The sequence below is a fragment of the Lissotriton vulgaris genome, chromosome 7 (assembly GCF_964263255.1).
Source record: "Lissotriton vulgaris chromosome 7, aLisVul1.2, whole genome shotgun sequence".
Taxonomy (NCBI): Eukaryota; Metazoa; Chordata; class Amphibia; order Caudata; family Salamandridae; genus Lissotriton; species Lissotriton vulgaris.
Window position 1 is genome coordinate 1,281,523,329 of NC_141695.1, and position 16,930 is coordinate 1,281,540,258.

Genomic DNA, 16,930 nt, shown 5'->3' on the forward strand with positions numbered 1-16,930 from the left:
CCTCTACCACTCTTCTATCCCTCTACCTCCCCTTTACCCTACTACCCCTCTACCTCTCTTCTACCCCACCCCTCTTTTACCCCTCTACTACCCTCAACCCCTCTACTACCCCTCACTACCCCTCCACTACCGCTCTACTGCCTCTCTTATACCCCTCTACCTCCCCTCTACCTCTCTTCTACCCCTCTACCTCTACTCTACCTCTCTTCTACCCCTCTACCTCTCTTCTACCCCTCTACCTCTATTCTACCTCTACTCTACCTCTCTTCTACTCCTCTACCTCTGGTCTACTCTTCTACCCCTTTACCTCTCTTCTACCCCTCTACTACCCCTCTACCCTTCTTCTACCCCTCTACCCTTCTACTACCCCTCTACCCCTCTTCTACCCCTCTACCCCTCTACCCGTCTTCTACCCTTCTACTATCCATATTCTACCCCTCTACCCCTTTTCTACCCCTCTAGTACCCCTTTACCCTTCTACCCCTCTTCAACCTCTCTTCTACCCCTCTATGACCCCTCTACTACCCTTCTACCCCTCTTCTACCCATTCTATCCCTCTTCTACGCCTTCTATCCCTCTTCTACCCCTTCTATCCATCTTCTACCCCTCTTCTACCCCACAAACCTCTTCTACCCCTCTACCCCTCTTCTATCCCTTGTCCCCCCTACTACCCCTCTACTACCCTCTTCTACCCCTCTACCCCTTTTCTATCCCTCTACCCCTCTACTACCCCTCATACCTCTCTTCTACCCCACTACCTCCACACTACCTCTCTTCTATCCCTCTACCTCTGTTCTACCCCTCTACCTCTACTCTACCTCTCTTCTACCCCTCTACCTCCCTCATACCCCTTTACCTCCTTCTACTCCTCTACCCTACCTCACTTCTACCCCTCTTCTACCCCTCTACCTCTCTTCCACCCCTCTCCCCTTCTTCTACTCTTCTTCTACCCTTCTACCCCTCTCTCACCCCTCATCTACCCCTCAACCCCTCTACTACCCCTCTACCCCCACTCTACTACCCCCCTACCCCACGTCTACCCCTCTACTACCCCTCTACCCCTCTTCTACCCCACTACTACCCCTCTTCTACCCCTCTACTTCCCCTTCAATCAATCAGTGACACTTATAAAGCGCGCTACATACCCGTGGGGTCTCAAGGCGCTGGGGGGGGGGGGAGCCGCTACTGCTCGAACAGCCAGGTCTTCAGCTTCTTCCTGAAGGAGAGGTGGTCTTGGGTCAGGCGCAGGTCGGTCGGGAGGGAGTTCCAGGTCTTGGCGGCCAGGTGGGAGAAGGACCTTCCTCCTGTAGTCGCTCTTCGGATGCGGGGGACGGCGGCAAGGGCGTGGTTGGCTGATCGGAGGTGGCGTTTGGGAGCGTAGAAGTTGACTCGGCTGTTGAGGTAGCTCGGGCCTTGGTCGTGTAGGGCTTTGTGTGCGTGGGTGAGGAGGCGGAAGGTGATTCTTTTGTTGACGGGGAGCCAGTGAAGGTCTCGCAGATGTCCGGAGATGTGGCTGGTTCGTGGGATGTCGAGGATGAGTCTGGCTGAGGCGTTCTGGATCCGCTGGAGTCTCTTCTGGAACTTGGCGGTGGTCCCGGCGTAGAGGGCGTTGCCGTAGTCCAGTCGGCTGGTGACGAGGGCCTGGGTGACGGTCTTCCTGGTCTCGGTGGGGATCCACCAGAAGATCTTCCGTAGCATGCTTTAGCCTACTACCCCTCTACCTCTCTTCTACCCCTACCCCTCTTTTACCCCTCTACTACCCTCAACCCTTCAACCGCTCTACTACCCCTCTACCCCTCCACTACCGCTCTACTACCCCTCTACTACCCCTCTAACCCTCTTCTTCCCCTCTACCCCTCTTCTATCCCTCCACCCCTCTTCTAGCCCTCCACCCCTCTACTACCCCTCTTCCCCTCGACTATCCCTCTACCCTCTTCTACCCCTTTTCTACCCCTCTATCCCTCTTCTACCCTCTACTACTCCTCTTCCCTTGTATGCCTTGACCCCTCTTCTATCCCTCTACCCCTCTACTACCCTTCTACCACGCTTCTACTCTCCACCCCTCTTCTACCCTTCTTCCCCTCTTCTAACCCTCTACCCCTCTACCACCACTACCCCTCTACTACCTCTCTACTACCCCTCTACCCTTCTACAACTCTTATACTACCCCTCTTCTACCCCTTGTCTACCCTTCTACCACCCTTCTACCCCTCTTCTACCATTTTCCTCTTCTACGCCTCTACCCCTCTTCTACCCCTCTACTACTCCTCTTCTACCCCTCTACTACCCCTCTTCTACCCCTCTACCACCCCTCTACCACCCCTCTATCCTACTATCCCTCTAGCTCTCTACTACCCCTCTTCTATCCCTCTTCTACTCTTCTACCCCTCTACCCCTTGTCTAGCCTTCTACCCCTCTACCCCCTCTAGCCCTCTACTACCCCTCTGCTACCCCTCTATCCTTCTACTACCCCTCTACCTTTCTACTACCCCCCTTCTACCCCTTTTCTACTCTTCTACCCCTCTATCTCTCTTCTACCCCTTGTCTACCCTTCTACCACCCCTCTATCCCTCTTCTACCCTTTTCCTCTTCTACACCTCTACCCCTCTTCTTCCCCTCTACTACCCCTCTTCTACCCCTCTACTACCCCTCTTCTACCCCTCTACCACCCCTCTACCCTACTATCCCTCTAGCTCTCTACTACCCCTCTTCTATCCCTCTTCTACTCTTCTACCCCTCTACCCCTGGTCTAGCCTTCTACCCCTCTACCCCCTCTACCCCTCTAGCCCTCTACTACCCCTCTGCTACCCCTCTATCCTTCTACTACCCCTCTACCTTTCTACTACCCCCCTTCTACCCCTTTTCTACTCTTCTACCCCTCTTCTACCCTTCTACCCCTGTTCTACCCTTCTATCCCTCTTTTACCCCTCTATCCCTCTTCTACCCCTCTACTCCTCTTCTACCCCTCTACCCCTCTTCTTTCCTGTATCTCTCTTCTACCCCTCTACTACCCTCTATCCCTTTTCTACCCCTCCTCTACCCCTCCCCTACCAGTCTTCTACCCCTATTACCCCTATTCTACCTCTCTTCTACCCCTCTTATATTCCTCTACCCCTCCACCCCTCTTCTACCCCTCTATCCCTCTTCTACCCTCTACCCCTCTACTACCTCTCTTCTACCCCACTAACACTCCTCTTCTTTCCTCTACCCCTCTACCACCACTCTACCTCTACTCTTCCTCTCTTCTACCACTCTACCTCTCTTCTACCCCTCTACCTCTACGATACCCCTCTTCTACTCATCTACCCCTCTTACATCTAGAAGATTTACATTACATTATGGACTTGGTTGATGCTTTATATACAGCCATGCATTGTATGAATAAAGAACAACACAATAATACCATCTATTCTATTAAGCTTAAAGAACCTTATTATGTAGACCTATTAAAACCTTTTGATCCATTTTTTCCAAATATGCAAACAGCATTAAAAGCTGCCCTAAATTTGCATTCAGGCTTATTGCTTTGCATGGATATGTATGTTATATCCATTATAAACAATAACAAGTCATACTTTGTATTTGACTCACATGGCCGTGATAACACAAGAATGCCTCACCCAAATGGAACATGTATTACTATACAAATAACTTTTTAAAAACTTATAGAGTACACTACAAATCTTACACATAGTCTAAAGCGACCAAATACTAATTGCGTAGCATATGAATTAACTCCTTTATATATATAAATACAATAAAAAAACAATCACTGCATAAGGCATTGCTAATTACTGAAAAAATGGTACTTCTGTACTAATGAAAACCATTTATGTGCATTCTACTGAAGCTTGTATGGATTTCTTTACACACAGATTCCAAACTCGTATAGAAACAGCAAAAAATATAATTAGAAAATCAAATACCAGTAGTTTTTTTGATGCAGAACAACCATCAACATCGTTATAGAATACCCATAGTACTGAAACATATCCAAATACACTTTTACCTACAACAATAACTACACCTGAAAAACTGTCTACAACGAATAGCAATAGCATAAGTACACCACAATATACTAATGCTACTGACACATATGCGGGTATAGTTAAGAAAACACTTAAGCGCAACACCAAAACATACAACACAAAATAGTAACAGCATAAACATAAATGTACAACAACCAACTACACAGTTAATTGACATACAAACACATATACAGATAGTTTCCATCATACACACATACCTATTACTGAAAGTAATACAATGATAGTTCCACAAAGTACCACAATGGCATATTGCCCAAAAGGCAACATATAACAGAGAATACCAATATAGACCAACAATTTTTAGCACCAGCACAACAAGAAATCATTTTTTAAATCACACACATAAATATCAAGAGGAAACCAATATTGGAGAGACATCAAAATGTGCACAATGTCTATCAAATAGTATATTTGCTAATCTGCATAACTACTGTAAACCAGCATATACTTGGGATAGCCAAGATTTACATTATATTATGGATCTAGGAGATGCTTTATATACAGAAATGTACTCCATTAATAAAGAAATAATTATGCAACCACAATATTTGCCAAATTAAATAGAGCACAATAACCGCATATATTCTATTAAGCTCCCAAAATCCTTTCTAAAAGAGATAATAAAACCAGCGCAACCTTTGAATGCTAACATTATAACAACATTAACTTCTACAATTGATTTACAGACTGGTGTATTAATCTGTATGGATACATATGTTATTTTAGTATTTAAGACTTTCCATGCATACTTTATATTTGATTTGCATAGCCAAGATGAAAAAGCAATACCTCTTTTTAATGGAACGTGTATTGCTATAGAAGTCAGCTCTTATAATAAAGTTATAGAATACATCATAAAGCTAGCTGATAAAGTAAAGTTAACAAATTTGGATAGTATTACTTTACAGTTAACTCCAGTGAAAATAAAAACTATTAGCCAAACGTCACTTAAAGTAACACAAAGAAATCACAGCCAAAAAAAAGTTAAAACTATAAAGGACATATATGTCCAGACTACAAAAATAGCTAAAAATGCATTAACACATATTCCATCAACTACCTTACAAGTAGAAGATACAATTATACAAAACCCAAACAGCAATAGCCAAGCAGATAAAGAACAGCCTTCTACAACCCAAATTAATTTGTCTTCTACCCTAACTATTAGCAATACCAATGTACTAACAAACACATTTATACCTAATGCTGAATTACAGACTCAACACCAGCTAGGATACAGGTTCTAGAAAAACACAATAACAGAAAAAGAAAGCATACACAAGAAGACAGAGAAAATGCAGTTAACAGTAATAGAAATATAACCTTACAAACAACCAATGAGATAATTAGTAGCTTTCATGCACAAATAGCATATGGCCCAGAGTACGCTTGCACTATTTGCAATCAATTATGGCATAAACAAAGTTTGCAAAATACACACAATATTAAAAAAAACAGGCAACATTTATAGAATGTAACATTAGCAAATACCAAACAGATGATATATTCAAAACATGTTACAAATATATTTGTAAGGACAAAATACCACCCTGTTCTTTTTTTTATAATTGAATGACATTCCCCGATATACCAGCAGAATTACACTTGCATAATTTAGAAGAAAGATTAGTATCACCAAGACTACCCTTTTTACAAATTAGAACACTACCACTTGGGTTCCAAAAATCTCTCTCAGGTGCAGTAGTTATGTACCTGCAGATGGTATGACAACAGTTACTGTATTACCCAGGCAAATTAATGATAACATGACAATTCCCATAAAATTAAAAAGAAAATTAAGTTATAAATCCTATACACATTTTGAGAATGTTAGACCAAATAAAGTAAAACGTGCAGCTCTATATTTAGCAACTACTAGCAGTATGTTCCAGGAATATAGAGTCACCTTTAACCCAGATTGGAAATATACACCAGCAAATATACCACCTTGTAACGAAACTTCTGATACAAACAATACATCTGATTCCTCAGACAACATTGCAGCAGGGAACTTAGATACTATGTTAACTAATAAAACTATTACTACAGAAAACATTAATATCTTAAATTTAGCACCTGCAGAATATAACACACCAAGATGTCTAATGAAGATAAAGATTCTGAATACTTAGCTTTCCCTACAATATTTTGTGAAACACGAAGGCCAACCAATAAAGATAGGCATGTACCAATACATTACAGCACAATCTGTCAATAAGAAATAAGAAGTTATGATCGAAGAGTAGCAAAGTCTATAACAAATGTTTTCTTTAAATTAAAAAACAACACATTAAACAAATACAAAGCAAAATATACACCTCACGTAGAAAATACTTTACTAATGGCAAAATTGTAACTGCAAAAGACATCAAACAAAACTTAGACAGCATTTTGCAATTTAATGAGGGGTACAAAAATACTTTAAACTATACGTAGTTTACCACCTTATTGGGAGCATTGCAAAAAATACCTTTTTGCTATGATTAGACAATTAGGAATACCAACCTTTTCTTTTAACATTATCAGCTGCAGAAAAAAATGGTATCATTTAATTAACATATTATTGCGTAGTGAAAAAAGCAAAGAATGTACAAAAGAAGAATTTTAAAATATGTCATGGGCAACAAAATGCACGAAATCCTATTACCTGTGCAAGACATTTTGACTTCCAAGTTAGAAAATTATTTAATTGTATTTTATTACATGAAAGTAACACAATTGGAAAGATTATAGATTACTTTTATAGAGTTGAATTCCAACAACGGGGATCACCACATATACATGCTTTAATATGGATAGAAAATGCTCCACAAAATGAAACATCAGAACTCAATGAAGTTATTACTTTTATAAATAAGTATGTGATGTGCAAAAACACAAGATCCATATATAGAGGATTTATTACCCCTACAAAGACACGGATATAAAATAAATTGCTGCATCAAACAAAAAAGAACATGCAAATATCAGTACCCAAAATATCCAATGCCTGAAAGTTTTATACTAGAACCATTACCATCAGACAATACAGATAAGGAGCTCCTACAGCAAATTGAACGAATACATCAAACTATGAACACACAAGACTTCCAAAATTATTCTTTTAGTCAGTTTTTAGATTATATGCAACTAGATATAAAACAATATGTTTTATGTATACAGTCTATTATAGAAAGAAATACTATTTTTCTAAAAAGAATACCAGCTGAATGCTTTATTAATAACTACAATGCTACAATTTTACAAGCATGGCAGGCATACATAGATATACAATACATACTAGATGCATATGCATGTGCCGTATATATTGTTTCATATATTAGTAAATCACAACGTGGAATGAACAGAATAACTGCACACGCTGCAAAAGAAGTATATCATAATCCAAGTATTAAAGATCAACTTAAGCATATAGGTAACAAGTTCTTAAACTGTACAGAAATAAGTGCACAAGAAGCAGCCTATCTAATACTTCAAATTCATTTACGGAAAATTATTAGACCTTTTCTATTCATTAATTCAAGCCCCCCAGAAAAGCGTACATACTTAATAAGAGACATAGATATGTACATTAGCTGACTATGAATATATGTATAATGAAAATAAACAAACTGGGGGAAAAAAGGAAACTGGCCATGACAATTTTGTCACTGAAAATAACTTTTATAGCTCAGATGAGGAAGAATTTGAGATTAATTTACAGGATGAAACAATAGGAACATACTATATAAAACGCAAAAAAACTAAAATAATTAGCTATTGCAGATTTAACAAAATAAAAGACTCCGAAAATTATTATAGAGAATTTCTAATACTTTATTATCCCTGGAGAGTAGAACAACTACTAATTGGTAATAAGGATACATATTATGAGCAATATCTACACATTAAAGACACAGTTTACTTTAATCATGACAAGTATAATAAGCATAATAAAACACTAACAATAGCAATGCCAACAGTACATTAGACACATTACCTATACCTTCAATAGATATTGAAACAGATGACAACATATGTCATGAAGTGCAACTTAATGAACAACAATTATATGACTTGTCATTAGATTTAGGCATTAGAAGTACAAGTGTAGAAGAAGCACTAACCAATAATATTATACCAAATGAGCAATATGATGCTATAATGCAAAATCTTACTTACTACAGAACAACTCAACTCTATATACCATCACTTACATTGGATAAAAACAAAAGAAGCACCCTGCTACACATTTTGTACTGGTGGTGCAGGAGTTGGGGAAAGCTTCCTTATTACAGCACTTTACCAAACATTAGTACATTATTATAATACAAAAGCAGGAGAAAATTCAAATAACATATATGCATTGCTTACAGCTCCAACGGGCAAAGCAGCACATAACATTCATGGTAAAACGCTACATAGCACGTTTAAAATACCTGTTTCACAAATGCTAACTCATAAACCACTAACTCATGAAAATAGGAGTACACTACAAAAACAAATGAATTTATCTTTAAATTACTAATAATTAATGAAATATCAATGGTAGGGACAAATCTGTTCAATTTCATACATAATAGATTACAAGAAATAAAAATGTCTAACCTCCCATTTGGAGGGATATCCATTTTAGCAATTGGAGATTTGTATCAATTAAAACCAGTTTTTGACACATACATATTTGAAAATACTAGGCATTCCTACAGACCAGTTAGTACTAATTTATGGCAAACACATCTTAGGTTATTTGAGCTAACAAAAATTATGAGGCAGCTAAATGACTTACCATTTGCTGAACAGCTAAACAGATTAAGGGAAGGGAAACAAACAAATGCAGATATAATACAGAAAACATTAGCAAAACTATACCTTATATTATGTCAACAAACAAGAAGTTAATAACATTAATAATGAAGTTTTATTGCAACATATAGTAAACTATCCTGTTTACACAGCAACCACAATAGATATAGTTGCATCTGATCTAACTGAACTAGTAAAAAAAAACAATACCATCACAATTACCCACAGACCCAACTAAAACAATGGGCCTTCCACACATATTACATATTGCATTAAAATTAAGATATGATTTAACTTGCAATATAAATGCTAATGATGGCTTAACAAATGGTGCTACAGGTATAGTTGAATTTGTTGAAACTATCAATAACACCCCAAATGTAATATGGATTAATTTTGATAATCAAAATATTGGTAAATTAACAAGGCAACAAAATAGACACATATATCACACAAACATTTTGCCTCATTGGACACCAATTCATGCTATATCACGATATTTTCAATTTACCCAAAAATTTATAACAATTATACGCAAACAATTTCCCCTACGCCAATCATCTGCACGTACTATACAAAGGACACAAGGAGAAACTATTGAACCACTTTACATCCACTTTAACAATAGCAAAATACATCATTTGCATTTTGTAGCTTTAAGCAGAGCAAAGTCATTAGCCAACATATATATTAAAAACTTTAATCAAGACAAAATAGTTGTACATCCAAAAGTACATGAAGAAATGACACGATTAAGGAAAAATATGCAATTGCAAATATCAATACCACAAATACGTAACTATAGCCAATATTGTAATATTATTGGACATAACATACGATCACTACAAAAAAATTACAAAGCTATAAAAACAGACAAAAATATCATGAATACAGATATTCTGTGCCTCACTGAAATAAACACAACTAGGAAAGCAGATGCCACTAATTTTTTAATTGAACAATACCATCTTTTAATATTTGATAAATTCCACAATCAGCAAACAAAGCATGGAATAGCAATTTATTACAAAAAAAATATTTTCTTATAGTCAGTATATGAAACACGCCACGAAATTGACATTTTACATTTTACTCAGCATCTTAATTTTTGCAACTACTTATTTGTAATACTATACAAGCCACCACATGTACATATACAAACACTATTAAAAGTATTTACAACCATATTGAACTTTTACCCGGATTATAAATATATTATCATTGGCGACTTCAACATAGATTTAACACACGTGTCGCAAAACACAACACTACTATTACAATATATGCACAACCAATTTCAATGTAACAAAAAAATACAATACTACACAACAGACTACAATTCTATACTAGATCATATCTATACTAATGTAGATTTAACGCACTATGGTATATTAGAGCCATATTACAGTGATCACAAAGCCTTATGGGTAGCAGTTTAATATGCAAAATGTATCATTTAATATGTTTTTTTTATTTCAGAAATTTCGTATGTTTGCAAATTTTATGTACAGAATGTATACTCACATTTTTTCTCATTTCAGATGATTTCTATACAAGAAATTAAACAAACGAAACAAAAAGAAAGCAAACCTTATCAAAAGGCAATAAGAGCTAACATAATTAAATGTTCTGCAGGAATGTTAAGCAAGAAACCAACATTTTATATCATCTTGCTCTAGCGGATGAAAGTTGATCGATAAAAGGAACTTGCTACAATGATGATTTTTACAACCAAAGAAAGGAAAGGAATGAAATTATCATTAGAAATTTTCTTATCAAGAGCAATGTTGTAATCTTAACTAATCAGACAAAAATATCAAGAATGCCACCGTTAACAATTCCACAGGCAATTATGTAAGCAGCAGAATACATTCTGCAACCACCTGCTCCACCACTTTCTCAATAAAAACAATAAGAGAAGCAAACTTAAAATTGCTAATGAGCATATCAGGGACAATATCGGAGGTACGTTGCTTGAAAAGTAATTATGCATTTAAAAGTATTCGCTATTAAATTTAAGTAATTCAAATCAGTTTCCAAAGGTAAAAACAATCCCTTTAAAAGCATATTTTAATATTTATTTGTGGATAAATGCATATATATATATATATATATATATATATATATGTATATATTTCTCCACGTCGATTCAGGTTACTGGTGATTACAGCGCTCGCCACGGGTGCGATTCCCTGCGGCAGAACCACGCCGCTAAATTATCTCATTACAATTTCCCCAAACAGAGGAAAAATGGGACGCACTCCTGTAGACGTTATCAGCATACATTATTTATTGCCATATTTGCATCTTCAAGGCAAAAGCGAGCAGATCTACGCGTTTCGGTATCACCGATACCTTGCTCACGATCAACTTAACGCTCATTACCACGATGTTTGAAAGCATTTAAAAAATACAGTTACATAATTTCCTGTCATGTGGTTTGAACGTTTAAGGTGAATTATGGATGCTGTAGTTTTTTGTTAAAAATGTGAAATAAAGTGTTTTTAAACTAAGGCTTAAAGTCACTACATAATGTGTACGACAATAAGGTGATTCCTGATAATCATACGGGGAACACTACTATTACAATATATGCACAACCAATTTCAATGTAACAAATAAATACAATACTACTGTACAGGATCAGGAACAGGAGAGGTGGAAGGGAGCAAGTCTGACACCTGAAGTAGAGATTTTAAAGAAGGCTTTATTTTCAAATAGGCTTTTCGTCTTCTACTGGTGAGTCTCAATCGAGCAAACTCGTCCGGCTCCGTCCTTACGCCCTTGGGGAATGCTGGTAGTTCCAGGGTGCTTCTACCACGCAGGGGGTGAGAGCCCGCCAGACCGGAAGTTCAGCAGTGGTCGTCGGGCCGATGTCCTCAACACAGGTCAGGAAGGCAAAAGAAAGGAGAAAGAAAGGAGTCACTCTGATGTTCTTTGTAAGACGTTTGGGGCCGGGGAAGTGAGGGACACCAAGTGCGGAAGTGTATGTACAAACGGTCGATGCTGTGCCTTTAGTGCCAGGGCCGGACTGAGAACAGAAACCGGCCCTGGCAAACTGCTCAGCTGGCCCCCCCTGGGGTCAGGGGGGGGTGCAGGTGAGCAGTTTGCGACGGCCGGTTTCGGCCGATTTTGTTACCGGGGACCGAAATTGCCGACCCCCGGTAACAAAAACGGCCCCCAGAGGCCAAAAACCGGCCCCCACCCTAGCGGCCGACCGGGGAAACGCCCGGTGCCCGCTATGGCCAGTCCGGCCCTGTTTAGTGCTCGTGAGGGTAAAGGGTTGAGGAGACTATACACTCATTTACACACAAGCTGTTTAGTCGTTTGGATGGCCACTACAAGCAACCCAGCCCACCACTCTGCCCCGTACCTTTGTGAGCCATGCTCCTCCCGCAGGAACGTGGCGGGGCGAATCACCGGTACGTTGGCCTCCTGGCTTGAAGTCCACAGCCTGGCTCGTCAGGGTTTCTTCCTCGCCGCACTCCGGTTCCGTTCTCGCTCTCCAGACTCTCGCGCCTTCTTCTTCTGGGGAAACGCCGTCTTCAGTCTTCCGGGTTCCACCTCCTTTTGGCTCTGTGACGACCCAGGGGGGCGGAGTTTCGTCTCCCTCAACGGCGGAATTAAGGAGGCCGTGTTCCTTCTTGTCTTCGTCTCCCCACCGGTACTCTGTGTCCGCCCGAGGCCACTCCTCCGGCCAGGGGGAGGTAGGCTGTTTGTTGGGAATAGAAAGGGGCGAAAAGGGAACAGCTGACCACCAGTCTTTTGCAACATCAAGTTCATCACTGTGGTGCCCCGCCCCGTCACATTCCTCCCTCCCTGGAACCTCCCGATCGGGGAGAGGAAAGACACTTGACAAAAAGTCTGCATTCCTGTTTTCCGTGCCCTTTTTATGTTGCACAGAAAAGGAGTAGGGCTGTAGGGACAGGAACCAGCGGAGCACTCTCGCATTCAATGTTCGATTCTGGTACATCCATTTCAATGGGGCGTGATCGGTCTGTAAGATGAAGGCCCTCCCTTCCAAGTAGTAGTGCAATTTGTCAATAGCCCACGTGATAGCCAGGCACTCACGTTCCACAGTGGAATATCTACACTCCCTAGGGAACAGCTTACGGCTGGTATATAAAATGGGATGCTCTACGCCATCGTCGCCCACCTGTGACAGTACAGCCCCTACCCCTACGTCTGAGGCGTCAGGGGCCAGTATGAAGGTCTTAGAGAAGTTGGGAGACTCTAAGACTGGGGCTGTTGTTATAATGTTTTTCAAGACTTCAAATGCGTCTCGGTCTTCCTTAGAGGGGTTCTGTATCTCCTTGGGTCTGATGTCTTTTCGTAGGAGATCCGTGAGGGGCACAGCGACCTCAGCAAACTTGGGAATGTACCTCCTGTAATAGCCGATTAGTCTCAAGAAGGCTCGTAGTTCTCTTTTGTTGTTCGGAAAACAGGTGTTCCGAATGGCTTTCACCTTCTCTGCTTGGGGCGCAATAGTGCCCTTCCTGAGGAATTATCTCAAGTATTTAACACTGTTGAAGGCGACACGGGATTTCTTTGAGTTGACGTGCAACCCTGCTTGTTGTAGCGCCGTCAAAATGATACGTAGGTGCTTTAAGTGTTCCTCCCATGTTTTGCTGTATATGATGCTGTCGTCCAAGTAGGCCGAACTGAATGATGGATAGGGTTTCAACACATGGTTCATAAGGCACTGAAAAGTGGCAGGTGCCCGTGTAATCCAAATGGAAGAACCGTGAACTCATACAGTCCGTTGTTGGTGATGAAGGCGGTTTTCTTTCTGTCTTCTTCACGGAGGGGCACCTGCCAATACCCTTTTGTTAGATCAAGGGTGGTGATAAAGACAGCGTCCCCTAATTTTTCCACCAGTTCGTCCACCCGGGGTATGGGGTATGCATCAAATGTAAATATGGCATTCAGGGCCCTGAAATCCATACAGAATCTCTTCGATCCATCAGGTTTCGGGACCATCACAATCGGGGAGGCCCAACTGCTTTTAGACGGCCGAATCACACCCAGTTTTAACATGTCCAGCACCTCTTTTCTGACGGCTTCTAGTCTGGACGCGGGGATCCTATTTGGCCGTTGCTTCACTGTTTTTCCTGATGGTGTTTCAATACAATGCTCCACCAGGGTTGTCTTCCCAGGAAAGTCAGAAAAAATACTGGACAAGGGTTGTATGACGTCCTGAAGATCCTTCTTCATTTGTTCGGAAAGATCAGGGTTTACGACGAGGTGTTCTATGGTTGAGGTCTTTTCTGGCAGCGTAGGGAGCACCAAGTTATTGTCACTCTGAATCGGACCAATCCAGTTCTTCAATAAATTTATGTGGTAGCTTTGGGTCTTAGTCGGGGAAAGCCGAAGTCTATACGTGGTGTTCCCCATCGTTTCAATCACCTCATAGGGTCCAACCCATTCGTTCTTGTGGGTAACAGACGGTAGTAGTATCAGCGCCCATTCTCCGACTCTGAGTCTTCTTAGTTTCGTCCCCTTGTCATAATACCTTTTCTGTTTTTGCCTTTGTTGTTCTAGGTTCGTATGTGCAAGACTTTGTAGTTTTCCCAGTTTTGAGCGGAGTTTCAGGGTATATTCCAGGAGGGATTTCTGTTCTTGTGCCTCTTGTGTTTCCCAGGTGTCTTTCGTAATTTCCAACAAGGATCTCGGGACGCGTCCGTAGAGGAGTTCAAAAGAATAAGATGAACAGCCAAGGCTGCTCTGTTTCTGAGCCCTGAGCCTACATAATGCTAGTGGAAGCAGGCGATCCCAGGCCTGGCCTTCTGTGGAGAGCATCTTCTTTAAGGTAGTTTTCAATGTCTGGTTGTACCTCTCAACCAGACCGTCGGTCTGGGGATGATAGACCGACGTCTTCAAGTGATGGATGTTCAGAGACTTGCAGACCTCTTTCATCATACGTGACGTAAAAGGAGTCCCCTGGTCTGTTAAGACCTCTTTGGGAAAGCCGACACGGGCGAATAACTCCACAAACTTCTCTGCCACGTTTGCTGTGGTGGGTACCCTTAGGGGAAACGCCTCTATGAATCTTGTCACGTAATCTACAATGACAAGAGCGTATTGGTGTCCCTTAGACGACTTGAGCAGGGGTCCGATTAAGTCCATCCCTACCCACTCGAAGGGTACACTGACAATAGGCATTGGTTGTAGAGGCGCAGCCGGGGGTCTGTGGGTATTCTTTTGCTGGCAGATTTCACATTTCTTACAATAGTCCTGCACATCTCTGTAAACGCCTGGCCAATAGAAATGCCGCACTATGCTCTCAGTCATTTTCTCTTTACCTGCATGACCAGCCGTTAGATGGGCATGAGCAAAGAAGAGTACTTGCTCGCGGAAGGCTAAGGGCACTAAGAGTTGAGGGATTTTTCCCGCTTCTGCCTCTCGATATAGGAGGTCGTTCTGTATGACAAATCTGGGATGGATGGGTTAGGTGCATCTTGGGCAGCATGAGCGGTTTCACAGGCATTGTATAGAGTTCTGTCCTCTGCTTGAGCGAATCTGAAGCTGCGATCCAATATCCACGGGTCAGGGGTTATGAATGCTGCCTTGGGAACCTCTACAGTCAGGGGGCGTTCAAACACAGTCTCCCGAAACAGGGCAAGGAACTCAGGATTATCCACCCCCAGAATCATGTCCTCTACTCCTACCTTCACTACACAAGCCAGTTTGTCTGTTGGCCATATAGTAACTTCGGCTATGGGATAGGGTTTTATGTCCCCATGGACGCAGCGGATATGAACTAGGGCATCGGGGACATACTGACTGGGGAGGACAAGGCGTTTCTGGACAACTGACTGTCTGCAGCCTGAATCTAAAAGGGCTTTCACCATATGATCATTTATCCTCATATTCACGTAGAATGAGGTTCCCATCTCTGCGGAGTATAGAATGGTTTTGGGTAGATAGCCCACCTCCATTGGCTCTTCTGGGGGGTGTTTTCTAGGTGACAAGCGGGCTATGTGGCCCCATTCGCTACACTCGAAGCATTGTGGCCCATGTGACATAGGTGATTCCATCCTGGACGGTCTGGGTCTTGAGGGTTCTATTATCAGTTTTATTTTTTTCTCTGGTTTGGCCGGTGGCAGGCTTTTGGTGTATTTATCATGTTTCCAACCCGAACCGCGGGGTTGAGCTCTTGCATAATTGACTGCCATCTCAATGGCCTGCTCTACCGTGAGCCCTGAGTGTTGTCTCAGCCATCTCTGAGACCCATACGGAAGGGCTTCCATGAACTGCTCTAAGTATATTTTGGCAAGGATGTCTTCTTTGGTGCAGGCCTCGGGCTTCAACCACTTGTCTGCCATCATTTTAAGTCTGAAGAAAAGGGTTTTCGGATTCTCCCCAGGTGTCCCCTTTTCTTTTCTAAATCGAACTCGATACGCCTCAGGGTCTAACTCCAAGTGATCTAGTATCACGTTTTTGATCAGGTGGTATGGAGCATTGCCTACAGGGTTGGCCACCTGGTATGCAAACTGCGCTTCACCAGTCAACAAGGGGGCAAGAAAGAAGGGCCATTTCTCCTCCGGCCATCCTAATGCCCTAGCTGCCTGTTCAAAATTCATGAGGAAGGCATCGGGGTCTTCCCCATGTACGTATTTCTGTAGAGCTATCCCCGAGGGGTTAGGGACGTGTACCCTGCTCTCCACCGCAACAGTGCTTGAGGGTGTTGACATGTTTTTCTGTAGGCTTTCCAGCGGGGCGGATATAGTGTTTGTGAACAAGTCCCGGTCAGCTTGCGCCGAAGTGAGCTGACTCTCCACCGCCCATTCCAATTTCTCCTGCCCCTTCACTAGATGTTGTATGAGGGCGTCCATCTCGGGTGTACAGACGGACTGAGATGTTGATCCCACTTCTGACATCTGTTGTACGGGATCGGGAACAGGAGAGGTGGAAGGGAGCGAGTCTGACACCTGAAGTAGAGATTTTAAAGAAGGCTTTATTTTCAAATAGGCTTTTCGTCTTCTACTGGTGAGTCTCAATCGAGCAAACTCGTCCGGCTCCGTTCTTACGCCCTTGGGGAATGCTGGTAGTTCCAGGGTGCTTCTACCACGCAGGGGGTGAGTTCCCGCCAGACC